Source organism: Hyla sarda, chromosome 5 (genome assembly GCF_029499605.1).
Source record: "Hyla sarda isolate aHylSar1 chromosome 5, aHylSar1.hap1, whole genome shotgun sequence".
Classification (NCBI taxonomy): domain Eukaryota; kingdom Metazoa; phylum Chordata; class Amphibia; order Anura; family Hylidae; genus Hyla; species Hyla sarda.
The window spans coordinates 194,815,525-194,830,799 of NC_079193.1; positions in this window are offsets into that span (position 1 = coordinate 194,815,525).

A 15,275-nucleotide genomic window follows, 5' to 3' on the forward strand; every position below is an offset into this window, starting at 1 on the left:
GCTCTGAAGCCCTGAGAACAGCTGAACCCGACATTCACATCAGGAGGATCGCAGCGGTGTCAGGAGGAGAAACATCCCTGGGATCTGTCCCTTACTGCAGGTACTAATACTCCCAACATGGAGCACACTCTTCTCCATGCTGGGAGCTGTAGTACCTGCATTAATAGACATATCGCAGCGAGTGTAACTTCTGACACCCGCTGCGATCTGTCTATTAATGCAGGTACTACAGCTCCCAGCATGGAGCAGAGTGTACTCCATGTTGGGAGTGGTAGTACTTGTAGTAAAGGGAAGATCACTGCGGGTATCACTCCTGACACCCGCTGCGATCCTCCAGTATAATGTATGAATGCGGCGGCTGCTCTTCTATGGTCCCCTGCACGGCCGTATATATACACATATTCCTATTTCTCACAGAGAGCTGTGATTGGCTGGAACCATCTGGCCAATCACAGCTCTGCGGGAAATATGAATATGTGTACATATACGTGAGTGCAGGGACCATAGAAGAGCAGCCGGCGCATCTATACATTATACAAGATGATTGCAAGGGACCCCTGCAATCTGTCAATCAGTACAGGTAACTACTACTCCCATCATGGAAGAGTGTGTTCCATGCTGGGAGTAGTAGTACTACCTAAAAAATGTTTAAAAAAAAAGTGAAAAACACGCACACACTACATTTTCATTATTGTCGGCTACATTTTTAGTGCTTTACCCGCTCACATAAATTGATCCCTGTTTAAAAATGAATAAACATTTCATAATAAAAAAGATACATTTCGTTAGATACAATTTTTTTCATCACCACTGTATCTTTTTTATTATGATTTTTTTATGATACCCTGCGAAATTTTAATAAAAAAGGTATCTCCATTATTTATTAGGATCGCTAAAGTCCAAAAAAAGACTAAAAAGATTTACCGAATGTACTCGAATACCGAATGTATCCGAAAAAAAGAACACGAATACCCGAATACCGAATGTATCCGAAAAATCTAAACCGAAAATATTGCCGAACCGAAATTTTTTTCCAAAACGAAAAAACGAAACGAAATTAAACGAAAATTTTTCTAGTGCACAAGTCTAATGTTTGGAGATGATCCTTTTAGGGTAACCCCTATCTCTAAATTGTTTGACCATTTGATTGACGGCAGCATCAAATTTGTTGTCCATGTCCGTGATGCGACTGGCTCTCAGTAATTGACTATATGGCAGTGAAGATATCATAGACCTAGGGTGTGACGATTCAAATTTCAATAGAGTATTGCAATCCGTGGGTTTGTGATAGAGATTAGTAGTTAGTTTGTTGTTGGAGATGGAAACTTTGGTGTCTAAAAAATTCACTGTATTGTCTGAGTGTGATAATGTAAATTGAAGATTTGGGTCAACACTGTTGAGAAAGTTGTGGAAATCCGTAAGCTCATCTGTATTGCCTGTCCAGATGAAGAAGATGTCGTCGATGTATCTCCACCACCCCAGGAGTTTCCTGGAGTGGTGGGATACAAAGACGACATCCTCCTCAAATTCCGCCATCACAATGTTAGCGTACGTGGGCGCCACGTTACTCCCCATCGCGGTCCCACGTAACTGAATGTAAAATTTGTCATTAAAGGTAAAATAGTTATTTTCTAGGACGAAAGTGAGTAATTGCATGACAAAGGTGGATTGTTGTAAATTGAGATGGAGTTTTTCCAGTCCTTTCTGGACTGCTCTAATGCCTCTATCGTGTTGTATGGAAGTGTATAAGGATACAATGTCAAAGGAAGCAATAATAGTATGATCCGGAATATAAATATTTTGAATAATAGAGAGAAAATGCATAGTGTCCCTCAAATAGGATTTAGTGTTCGTTGCTTATGGTCTAAGGACTTTGTCTAAGAAAATAGAAATGTGATTGGATAGAGAGTTTCTCCCTGAGACAATCGGTCTCCCTTGAAAGCTCCGTCACACCAGGAGTGGTGAACTCGCCCTGAGTTAAATACTCATCTCGTTCTCAGCCAAGCCAGATCACCCTGCTCTATACTGATGAGGGGCAAGAACCCTGAAACAGCTGTCTGCAGATGGGTCCCTCTTTCCTTCTGGAGAGAGAGTTCTGGTTTGGCATTAATCCAGATTAGCTTTTTATATTCTGTAACTGGAGCTAAGTTGATACCAGGGAACATTGCCTGAGAAGGTGATGTAATGAGCTGATTTGCATTTTCCCCTACATATATATGTACAGACCAAAAGTTTGGACACCTTCTCATTCAGAGTTTTTCTTTATTTTCATGACTATGAAAATTGTAGATTTAATGTAGGCATTAAAACTATGAAGTAACACATGTGGAATTATAGGCATAACAAAAAAGTGTGAAACAACTGAAAATATGTCATATTCTAGGTTCTTCAAAGTAGCCACCTTTTGCTTTGATTACTGCTTTGCACACTCTTGGCATTCTCTTGTTGAGATCTTGGGGGCTCAGAAGGGAAGGAGCGACAATGGGATTTTGGAGAGTGAGTTTTCTGAAATGGTTTTTGGGGGCATGCCACATTTAGGAAGCCACTATGGTGCCAGAACAGCAAAAAAAATAAAAATAAAAAAACAAACATATGGCATACTATTTTGGAAATTACACCCCTCAAGGAACGTAACAAGGGATACAGCAATCCTTTACACCCCACAAGTGTTTGAAGACTTTTCATTAAAGTTTTACATGTAAATGATTTTTATTTATTTTTTTCTCTAAAATTCTGGTACAGTGAGCCTTTACACCCTACTGGTGTTTGACAAATTGCTGCTAAAGTTAGACGTGAAAATGAAAAACTTTCACTAAAATGCTGGTTTTACACAAAATTTTTCATTTTCTCAAGAGGTACCGTCTATACTCGAGTATAAGCCGAGTTTTTCAGCACAATTTTTCGTGCTGAAAACGCCCCCCCTTGGCTTACACTCGAGTGAACTCTCCGCCCTCAGTGGTCTTCAACCTGCGGACCTCCAGATGTTTCAAAACTACAACTCCCAGCAAGCCCGGGCAGTCATCGGCTGTCCGGGCTTGCTGGGAGTTGTAGTTTTTAAACATCTGGAGGTCCGCAGGTTGAAGACCACTGCGGCCTTTGACATCATCCACCCTCTCACCCCCATTAGTTTTGTACTCACCTCCGCTCGACGGGACGTTAGGGTGCGCTGGTCCGGGCCATCTGTGCTGCAGTGACCGTCCGGTGGGGAGGGATAGTCATTCCGGGCTGTCCATCTTCACCGGGGGGGCCTCTTCTCCGCGCTTCGGGCCCGGCCCCGGAATAGTCACGTTGCCTTGACGACTTGCGTCGTCGTCAAGGCAACGTCTCTATTCCGGGCCCGAAGCGTGGAGAAGAGGCCCCCGGTGAAGATGGACAGCCCGGAATGACTATCCCTCCCCACCGGACGGTCCCTGCAGCACAGATGGCCCGGACTAACGCACCCTAACGTCCCGCCGAGGTGAGTACAAAGGAGGTGAGTACAAAACTAAAGGGGGTGAGAGGGTGAGGGGCTGGATGATGTTGAAGGCCGCAGTGGTCTTCAACCTGCGGACCTCCAGATATTTCTAAACTACAACTCCCAGCAAGCCCGGACAGCCGATGGCTGCCTGGGCTTGCTGGGAGTCGTAGTTTTGAAACATCTGGAGGTCCGCAGGTTGAAGACCACTATATCAGACATTGACAAGCGGTGATGATGAAGGGGGGGTGGGCTGATGACATGTGGTGATGATGAAGGGGGTGGGGTGGGGTGGGATGATGACATGTGGTGATGATGAAGGGCGGGTGGGATGATGACAGGCGGTGATGATGAAGGGGGGATAATGACAGCTGGTGATGATGAAGGGGGGATGATGACAGGGTGATGATGATGGGGGTGTTAATGACGGGGGTGTTAATGACGGGGTCTGGATGATGACAGGGGGGATGATGTATTTCCCACCCTAGGCTTATAGTCGAGTCAATAACTTTTCCTGGGTTTTTGGGGTGAAATTAGGGGCCTCGGCTTATATACGGGTCGGCTTATACTTGATTATATACGGTAATAGGAGAAAAAGCCTCCCAAAATTTGTAACACCATTTCTTCTGAGTAAGGAAACACCCCATATGTGGATGTAAAGTGCTCTGCTGGCGAACTACAATGCTCAGAAGAGAAGGAGCGCCATTGAACCTTTGGAGAGAGAATTTGATTGGAATCAAAGTAGAAGAATAGGGCCATGTGCGTTTACAAAGTCCCCGTGGTGCCAGAACAGTGGAACCTCCCCCCCACATGTGACCCCATTTTGGAATCTACACCCCTCACAGAATTTAATACGGGGTGCAGTGAGTATTTACACCTCACTGGCGTTTGACAGATCTTTGGAACAGAGGGCTGTGCAAATGAAAAAATTAAATGTTTCATTTTCACGGACCACTGTTCCAAAAATCTGTCAGACACCTGTGTGGTGTAAATGCTCACTGTACCCCTTATTACATTCTGTGAGGGGTGTAGTTTCCAAAATGTTGTCACATGTGGGGGGTCCCCTGTTCTGACACCATGGGGGCTTTGTAAACACACATGGCCTTCAATTTCGGACACATTCTCTCTCCAAAAGCCCAATGAGCTCCTTCTCTTCTGAGTATTGTAGTTTGCCCGCAGAGCACTTTACATCCACATATGGGATCTTTCCATACTCAGAAGAAATGGGGCTTCAAATTTTAAGGGGCTTTTTTATTTTACTATTTTCCCTTGTGAAAAAGAAAAATATAGGGTAACACCTGCATTTTAGTGAAATTTAATTTTTCATTTTCATATCCAACATTAATGAAAATTTGTCAAACACCTTTGGTATGTTAAGGCTCACTATACCCCTTGTTACGTTCCGTGAGGGGTGTAGTTTCCAAAATCGTGTTACATGTGGGTATTTATTGTTTTGAGTTTATGTCAGATCCGCTGTAAAATCAGCTACCCCAGTGCAAATCACCTTTAGACCTCAAATGTAGATGGTGCACTCTCACTTCTGAGCCCTGTTGTGCGCCCGCAGAGCACTTTGCATCCACATATGGGGTATTTCCGTACTCAGGAGAAATTGTGTTACAAATTTTGAGGATCTTTTTTTCCTTTAACCACTTGTGAAAATTAATAGTATGGAAAGGAAAAGTTGGGGTCTACACCATCATGTTACTGTAAGAAATAAAAAAAAATTACACTAACATGTTGGTGTAGACCCCAACTTTTCCTTTTCATAAAGGGTAAAAGGAGAAAAAGCCCCACAATTTTTTTTACACAATTCTTTTACACAATTTCTCTCGAATACAGAAATACCTCAAATGGGGCACTAAACTGTTGCCTTGAAACACGACAGGGTTTGCCATGCGCATTTGAGGCCTAAATTAGGGATTTGCATTCGCCACCAAAATACCCCATGGCAGTGTTTCCCAAACAGGGTGTCTCCAGCTGTTGCAAAACTCCCAGCATGCCGGCAGTCAGTGGCTATCCAGCAATACTGGGAGTGGTTGATTTTCAACAGCTGGGGGCTCCATTTTGCCGTACGAGATGCTTTTTTTATTAGGGGGGAGGAGGGGGTAACTGTGTAGGGGTATGTGTATATGTAGAGTTTTACTTTTTATTTTGTCTAGATGTAGTGTAGTGTAGTGTTTTTAGACGACATTCACACGGGCTAGGGTTTATAGCGAGTTTCCCGCTGGGAGTTTGAGATGCAGCTGAAAAGTTGCAGAGGGAAACTCACTGTAAACCCCCCACCCACCAGCTGTTGCAAAAGTACAACTCAGCATGCCCTTTGGCTGTCTGTGCATGCTGCAGGCACACTGGTTGCAAAACACAGTTTGGGACTTAACTCAGTGTTTCACAACCAATGTGCCTACAGTTGTTGCTAAACTACAATTCCCAGCATGTACGGTCTGTCAGTGCATGCTGGGGGTTGTAGTTTGAAACAGCTGGAGGCACGCTGATTGAGAAACACTGAGTTAGGTAACAAACTCTGTGTTTCGAAACCAGAATGCCTTCAGCTGTTGCAAAACTACAACTCTCAGTATGTATTGACAGCCGAAGGGCATGCTGGGAGCTGTAGTTATGCAGCAGCTAGAGGCACACTACTACATCGCCCAGCATGCCCTTTGGCTGTTTGTATATGCTGGTTGTTGCAGTTATGCAACAACTGGAGCACACTTTTCATAGAAAAAAATTGCCTCCAGCTGTTGCATAACTACATGCCCCAGCATGCACAAACAGCCAAAGGGCATGCTGGGAGTTGTAGTTTTGCCACGAGCTGTTGCAAAACGACAACTCCCAGCATGCTCTTTGGCTGTGCATGCTGGGAGTTGTTGCTTAGAAACAGTGGGACTGGAAAAACTCACCTCCTGCTGTATCCTGTCGCCGCCACTGAGGACGCTGCTACCGACGCCGCCCAGGGACCTCCGCCAATGCCGCTGACTCCAGGGACTTTCCATGTCGATGCCTTCCCCGATGGACAGGTAAGGGACCTCAGACTCACCGCCCAATCGCCTCCCAGCAGGTTCGGTGATTGATTGGTCACCTGGACCGATCAATCACGCGATTGTGAGGTGGCATCCGTGCCCGCTCACTCCTGCTGGTAAAGGGTGATCTCAGATGCCACCTATAACCCTTTTTTCCAGGTCACCGGAGACCCTATTGACCCTATTGACCCGGTCTGAATTGAATTGCGGCAATCGTTGACATGGGAGGGGGGGTCTCAGGACCCCCCCCCCCCCCAGGGGTTTGCACGGGGTGTCTGCTGGTTTAAGCAGGCATCCCGAGCCGGTCCCTGCCCAGCGAGTGGCAGGGAACGGTATTCCCACGAACCTACAGGTATGCCCTGAGTCCTTAAGTTCCAGGGCGTCAGGGCATATCTGCATGCCCTGGGTCCTTAAGTGGTTAAAAATAGCAACAGGGCGGGATTGGCAACTGGAGGAGATCGCATCATCCCCGTGAAGTCCATCGCATCAGTGCCCGGGAGTGGTGAGATACAAAGTATCTAAAGATATGAATGCATATTAACAGTTACTGCACACAAGCATATATATTGACAATTAACTGCTAATAGCAAGTGTACTAACATTTTTTGCAAAGGTGTTTAAATGCGATCTACTGCTGCAGCCGGACACATACGAATGGTTGCTATGGGTTACTAACAAGAACTTATATGGTTGCTATTGGTTACAACTATTTACTGGAATCTGTTACAATTTGCAGAACTTGTGGAGAGAGGAGAGAATTGATTATTGTGGATGAACTAGGACTCTCCTACCCAGATTTCTCTCCCTGTACAGTGTATTCCTATTAGAGGTTTTATATGAACTTTTAAATATATGGTGGTCTTAATAATATATTTTTTAATACATTTATTCATATTGTGGAATACTTATACTTTAGGTAATATTAGCTGGTGCTGCGACTTCACAAGGGCCCTGTGAGACGCAGACGCCACTATTTTATTTTGTTATATTTTATTCTATATTATATTGTCATACTAAATATTAATAAATAAATTAAATTTACTATCTGTCCATTTGTCCTAAACCCTGAGCCCTAATATATTTATTTCAATAGACAAACTACTTCATGACACCTTGGGTATAGGTGTCTAATTAGGTAGCCTAGCCCGGATTTATTTGGTGGGTAGTTAGACAAGAGCCTCTCCAACTCCTTTTAGATTTGTAAATTACTTATATTAAAAAATCTTAATCCATCCAATAATTATCAGCTGCTGAAGTTGAGTTCTTTTCTGTCTGGCAACAGTGCTCTCTGCTTGTCTCGGGAACTGCACAGAGTTGAAGAGGTTTGCTATGGGGATATGCTTCTACTCTGGACAGCTCCCGAGACAGGTGTCATCAGAGAGCACTTATATAGAAAAGAACAACTCAACCTCAGCAGCTCATAAGTACTGAAAAGATTAAGATTTTTTAATAGAAGTAATTTACAAATCTAATATATAAAGACAAGAAAGGGGAGAGTGCTCTGTGGTAGCCCTTGGGGGGTGTATGGTAGGGATGGTATGATGTTGGTATATGAGGGGTTAATATTAAACCCGTTAACACATGACGCCAGGGTGAGGGCTGGTATGCTGAATCTATGTTCCGGCCTATCGCCGCCCTTCCCAGAAACGATAGGTGCAATGAAATGACTGAAGGTCCACAAGTAGATTTAACTTAAACTTGAATAACTTTACTGCAGTGCTGGCCTTTGCACTGCTTGCCGGTTTACGAGGATGGTCTGCCCAGTGTGGCAGTCAAGGAGTGTCCCATAACCTCTGACCTTGTCGAACTTGGCCACAGTTGCTCTTCTCCTTTCTAATGGCTCCTCCCCTTCTTGGGGGTGATCCCATTTACGAATGTACAATGCCTCCATTTCTTTGGTATTTTCTTGATACCGCACTTTTTCTTCATACGGCAAATGTACGTGCTTGGGAGCATAGAATTCTTTGTTTGTCTGAGACTGTAGCGCTCCAGATGTTGCAAAACTACAACTCCTAGCATGCCCAGACAGCTGTTTGGGCATGCTGGGATTTGCAGTTTTGCAACAGCTGGAGGTCTACAGTTTAGAGACCACTGCACAGTGATCTCTATACTGTAGCACTCTAGATCTTGCAAAACTACAACTCCTAGCATGCCCACACAGCAGTTTGCTGTCTGTACATGCTGGGATTTATAGTTTTGCTACATCTGGAGGTCCACAGTTTGGAGATCACAGTGCAGTGGTCTCTATCTGTAGCCCTCCAGATGTTGCAAAACTGCAAATCCCAGCATGCCGAAACAGCTGTCTCGGCATGCTGGGAGTTGTAGCTGTGTAGCTGTGGCATAACTAGATCTCCCAGCATGTGCTTCGGCGATCAGTACATGCTGGGAGTTGTAGTTTTTCAACAGCTATAGGCACACTGGTTGGAAAATACTGAGTTAGGTAACAAAACCTAACTGAAGGTTTTCCAACCAGTGTGCCTCCAGCTGTTGCAAAACTACAACTCCCTGTATGCACGGTCTTTCAGTACATGCTGGGAGTTGTAGTTTTGAAACATCTGGAGGTTTGCCCCTCATGTGAACATTCAGGGTACATCCACGTGGGCAGGTTTACAGTAAGTTTCCTGCTTCAAGTATGAGCTGTGGCAAATTTTTCGCCGCAGCGCAAATTTCTAGCGGGAAGCTCACTTTAAACCTGCGCCCGTGTGAATGTACCCTAAAAACACTACACTACACTACACTAACACATAATAAAGGGTAAAACACTACATAAACATCCCCTTACACTGTCCCCCCCCAATAAAAATGAAAAACGTATTGTACAGCAGTGTTTCCAAAACGGAGCCTCCAGAAAATTAGGCATGTACACATGGATGAAAAATTGGGTATTGCCGCAGCTGTAGCAGCGGCCAGAAAAATTGCAGCACCATAACAAGTGCAGCAGCAGAGTCCGGGAAAATTAGGCATGTACACCTGGCTGGAAAATTTGGTATTGTCACAGCCGCCAGAAACATTTCTGTTTGTTTTGCCAGGCAGAAAGTGCCCTAAAACATTGCGGCTTGAACCCTAGTTGGTGGCGGATAAGTCACGCAAGTCATCCGGCATTCAGACTTCAAATACAGCAGCGTGTGGACCATTTTTAGCCAAAGGTAGCTCATCTGATCCGGCCTTGTTCAGTCAAATGTATCGCCCAGTGTCAGTCCCTTCTGGATCCATCCCTCATTCATCTTAAGAAAGGTGAGGTAATCCAGACTTCTTTGCTGCACTGAAGGTCCTTTCTGACAGGACACTTGAAGCGGGACAGGCCAGAAGTTTGAGCGCAAATTGGGATAGCTCAGGCCACAGGTCAAGCCGGCACACCCAGTAGTCAAGGGGTTCATCGCTCCCCAGAGTGTCGATATCTGTGGTTAAGGCCAGGTAGTCTGCTACCTGTCGGTCAAGTCGTTCTCTGATGGTGGACCCCGAAGGGCTGTGGCGATGCGTAGGACTTAAAAAGCTCCGCATGTCCTCCATCAACAGCATGTATGTACAGCATCCTGTCCTTGCCGGCGTGTTCGTGGGAGGAGGATTACTTTCACCTCTTCCCCTGTTAGATCCCTGTTGTGCTGTGACATGACCCTTATACGCTGTGTACAGCATACTTCTTAATTTATTTTGGACCTGCTGAATCCTTTCCGCCTTGCTGTAATGCGGTAACATGTCAGGCACTTTATGATTATACCGGGGGTCTAGTAGCGTGGACACCCAGTAAAGGTCGTTCTCCTTCATCCTACGTACGAGGGTTCCTCAACAGGCACAACAGCATGAAAGACCCCATTTGCACAAGGACGGATGCCTAGCTACTAATGTCCCGTTCCTCGTCCTCAGTGATGTCAGGGAAGGTATAATCTTCTTCCCCCCAGCCACGTACAACACCACGGGAACCAGATAGGTGACAAGGAGCACCCTGGGATGCCTGCTGTGGTTGGTCTTCCTCCTCCTCTTCAAAGCCACATTCCTCCTCTGACTCCTCTTCCTTACAATCCTCTTCCAGCGTTGCTGCAGGTCCAGCAAGCAATGCTGATAAGGCTGTTTCTGGTGGGGATGGTGTCCACAACTCATCCTCTTCACGCTCATCTACTGCCTGATCCAGCACTCTTCGCAGGGCACACTCCAGGAAGAAAACAAATGGTATGATGTCGCTGATGGTGCCTTCGGTGCCACTGACCAGGTTTGTCACCCCCTCAAAAGGACGCATGACCCTACAGGCATTGCGCATGAGCCTCCAGTAACGTGGCAAAAAAATTCCCAGCTCCGCAGATGATGTCCTAGCACCTCGGTCATACAAATATTCGTTGACGGCTTTTTCTTGTTGGAGCAGGCGGTCGAACATTAGGAGTGTTGAATTTCCCCATGTCGGGCTGTCGCAAATCAAGCGCCTCACTGGCATGTTGTTTCGCCACTGGATATCTGACAAGTGCACAATGGCCACACACCTTCCTGGACTGCTTCAGGACATCCTGTAAGCCGGGGTACTTGAGCACAAAGCGTTGTACAATCAGATTACACACATGTGCCATGCACGGCACATGTGTCAACTTGCCCATCCTCAATGCCGCCAACAAATTTGTTCCGTTGTCACAAACCATCTTACCGATCTCCAGTTGGTGCTGAGTCAGCCACTGGTCCACCTGTGCGTTCAGGGCCGACAGGAGCGCTGGTGCGGTGTGACTCTCCGCTTTGAGACAAGTCAACCCCAAAATGGCGTGACACTGCCGTATCCGGGATGTTGAATAGCACCTGGGGAGCTGGGGGGGTGCCGGTGATGTGGAACAAGACACAGCAGTAGACTCGGCCTAGGATGTTATGGAAGAGGTTGGAGTAGGAGGAGTAGAGGAGGTGGCAGCAGGCCTGCCTGCAAGTCGTGGCGGTGTCACCAACTCCTCTGCAGAGCCACGCATTCCATGCTTGGCAGCCATCCCCAGGTTTACCCAATGCGCAGTGTAGGTGATATACCTGCCCTGACCATGCTTTGCAGACCAGGTATCAGTGGTCAGATGGACCCTTGCCCCATAATTTCCTTTTGCACAATGGAGTAAAGGTTGGGGATTACCCTTTGTGCAAAAAAATTTCGGCCGGGTACCTTCCACTGCGGTGTCCCAATGGCTACAAATTTTTTAAAGGCCTCAGACTCCACCAGCTTGTATGGTAAAAGCCGGCGGGCTAGCAGTTCTGACAAGCCAGCTGTCAGATGCCGGGCTAGGGGGTGACTTTGAGACATTGTCTTCTTGTGTTCAAACATCTCCTTGACAGACACCTGACTGTGGGCAGATGAGCAGGAACTGCTCAAGGCGAGAGTGACGGAGAGGCGGATGGTTGAGAGGGGGCAAGGAGGGCAGCAGTGGTTGACCTGGCTGAAGATGCTGGACCAGGAGGAGGATGGCGGCTTTGACTTTGTGTGCTGCTTGTTCTGACGTGTTGATCCCATAGGCATTTGTAATGTGACATCATGTGCCTTCGCAAAGCAGTTGTGCCGAGGTGGGTGTTGGACTTCCCACGACTCAATTTCTTCTGGCACAGGTTGCAAATGGCCTCGCTGTTGTCAGAGGCAGACACACAAAAAAAATGCCACACTGCTGAGCTCTGCGATGACGGCATTCTAGTGGTGGCAACAGCATGCGTTGATTGGCATCCCGTCTGGCTCACCCCGGGTGCCGAAGCATGCTGACTGACTGTGCCACTAGCTCCTTGCGAAGACCTCCCCCTGCTTCCAACTCATCTCCTCCTCCTCTCTGTCTCCCCATCTGAACTTTCCCCCTCTTCTTCTCTTCTAGCGGGCACCCACGTGGCATCCACGGACACATCGTCATCATCAACACCTTAACCGCTATCTGACACCTCATGAAAGGAAGCAGCAGCGGGTACAACATCATCATCACACTGTACGTCCATGTGTGTAATGCTGCGTGACTGAGACATATCCCTGTTAACTACAACCTCTGGCAATAATGGTTGCGCATCACTCATGTCTTCAAACTGATGTGTAAATAACTCCTCTGACGGATCAAGTAAAGCTGCTGCGGTGCTAGTGTTGGTGGTGGCGGCAGGCGGGCAAGTGGTAGCATGAGAAGCGCCCGAAGCTAAGCTAGAGGAGGAGAAGGATGGTGTGTCAAGGTTCCGAGCGGAAGCTGTAGTAGATTGGGTGTCTTGTGATAGCCAGTCAACTAAGTCCTCTGAACTTTGGGGGTTCAGGGTATGTGGCCTCTGAACACTGGCCATTCTAATGCCAAAGGGAATCCCAGCACCACGACGGCCCCTGCGGGGTGGCCTTCCTCTGCCTGTCATTTTTTTTGTTCAAATTTGCACAACTGTCACGCCTAATGTGATTTGCACTAGGGTGACACAATTTTCCCTGCAGGCAGAAAAAATGGCAACTGTGACGTGAACTGACAGTGATAACTGATTTTATTTAACAGCCAAAAAAGGTATTTTTTTTTTATTTGCACAACTGTCACACCTAATGTGATTTGCACTAGTGTGACAATGAGCAAAAAAGCTTGCCAGCGGAGTTCCCCTTTTAAGCAGTGGTCCCCAACCAGGGTGCCTCCAGCTGTTGCAAAACACACGGACTGATATATATCAGCCCTTTGAATACTGTAGTAGTTAGTTGCTTTAAAGAAAAAAAGCTTGCCAGCGGAGTTCCCCTTATATGCAGTGGTCCCCAACCAGGGTGCCTCCAGCTGTTGCAAAACACATGGACTGATATATTTCAGCCCTTTGAATACTGTAGTAGTTATTTGCTTGAAGGAACTTAAGTTTGATTCTGGAGTACCCCTTTTAACCAGCAGTTCCCTCCCAACCAGGGTGCCCCCAGCTGTTGCAAGACACACGGACTGATATCTTTCAGCCCTTTGAATACTGTAGTAGTTAGTTGCTTGAAGGAACTTAAGTTTGATTCTGGAGTACCCCTTTTAACCAGCGGTTCCCTCCCAACCAAGGCTGATATCTTTCAGCCCTAAAAAGTTTTTTTTTGGGTGCTGTCCTTAAAGCAGATGTTACACTAGTGGTTTTGAAGTAAACCGGACCCTGAATACACCACCTAGCAGCAACCTAGCTATTGCTTTCCCTATACAGCAGGAGCAGCTTCTCTGACCCTCCACTTCCTAAGCCTGCAGCATGCTGAATGAGGCTAAAACGGCGTCCGTACAAGAGGGAGGAGGGTCTGGAAGGGAGGGACTGCTGCTGATTGGCTGTAATGTGTCTGCTGACTCTGACTCACAGGGTCAAACTTTACTGCAATGTTAAAGTATAGGGGGCGATGCGAACATGCTAAATCATGCTGACATCTCTAGACATCCACACATTGGGTATTTCCAAACTCAGAAGAAATGGGGTTACAAATTTTAGGGGTCATTTTCTCCTATTACTCCTTGTAAAAATGTAAAATTTGGGGGAAAACCAACATTTTAGTGAAAAATTATTTTTTTTTCATTTACACATCCGACTTTAGCAGAAAGTCGTCAAACACCTGTGAGGAGTTTAGGCTCACTGTACCCCTTGTTAAGTACCTTGAGGGGTGTAGTTTCCAAAATAGTATGCCATGTGTGGGGGGGGGGGGTTTGCTGTTCTGGCACCATAGGGGCTTCCTAAATGCGACATGCCCTCCAAAAACCATTTCAGCAAAATTTGCTTTTCAAAAGCCAAATGTGACTCCTTCTCTTCTGAGCATTGTAGTGCACCAGCAGAGCACTTGACGTCCACACTTGGGTTATTTCCATACTCAGAAGAGATGGGGTTACAACTTTTGGGGGGCATTTTGTCCGATTATCCTTTGTAAAAATTTAAAATTTGGGGGAAAACTAGCATTTTATTGAAAAAAAATAATAAATCATTTACACATCCAACTTCAACAAAAAATCGTGAAACACCTGTGGGGTGTAAAGGCTAACTGGACCCCTTGTTACGTGCCTTGAGGGGTGTAGTTTCCAAAATAGTATGCCATGTGTTTTTTTTTTTTTTGCTGTTCTGGCACCATAGGGGCTTCCTAAGTGCGACATGCCCCACAAAAACCATTTCAGAAAAACTCACTCTCCAAAATCCCATTGTCGCTCCTTCCCTTCTGAGCCCTCTACTGCGCCCGCCGAAGACTTGACATACACATATGAGGTATTTCCTTACTCGAGAGAAATTGGGTTACACATTTTAGGAAGATTTCTCTCCTTTTACCTCTTGTAAAAATTCAAAAACTGGGTCTACAAAAACATGCCAGTGTAAAAAATGAAGATTTTGAATTTTCTACTTCAATTTGCTGCTTTTCCTGTGAAACACCTAAAGGGTTAACAAACCTTTTGAATGTCATTTTGAATACTTTGATGGGTGCAGTTTTTATAATGGGGTCATTTGTGGGGCATTTCTAATATGAAGGCCCTTCAAATCCATTTCAAAACAGAACTGGTCCCTGAAAAATTTTGATTTTGAAAATGTTGTGAAAAATTGGAAAATTGCTGCTGAACTTTGAAGCCCTCTGATCTCTTCCAAAAGTAAAAACATGTCAATGTTATGGTGCAATCATAAAGTAGACATGTTGTATATGTGAATCAATATTTAATTTATTTGGAATATTCATTTTCCTTATAAGCAGAGAGCTTCAAAGTAAAAAAAAAAAAAAGCTACATTTTCAATTTTTTCATCATTTTTTCACCAAGAAACGATGCAAGTATCGCCAAAATTTTACCACTAAATGGGCGGGTCCTACAGCGAAAATTGGCTGGGTCCTTAAGGGGTTAAACTTTTGAGTCTAAAGTCCCTACAGTGTAAGGAAAGTAACA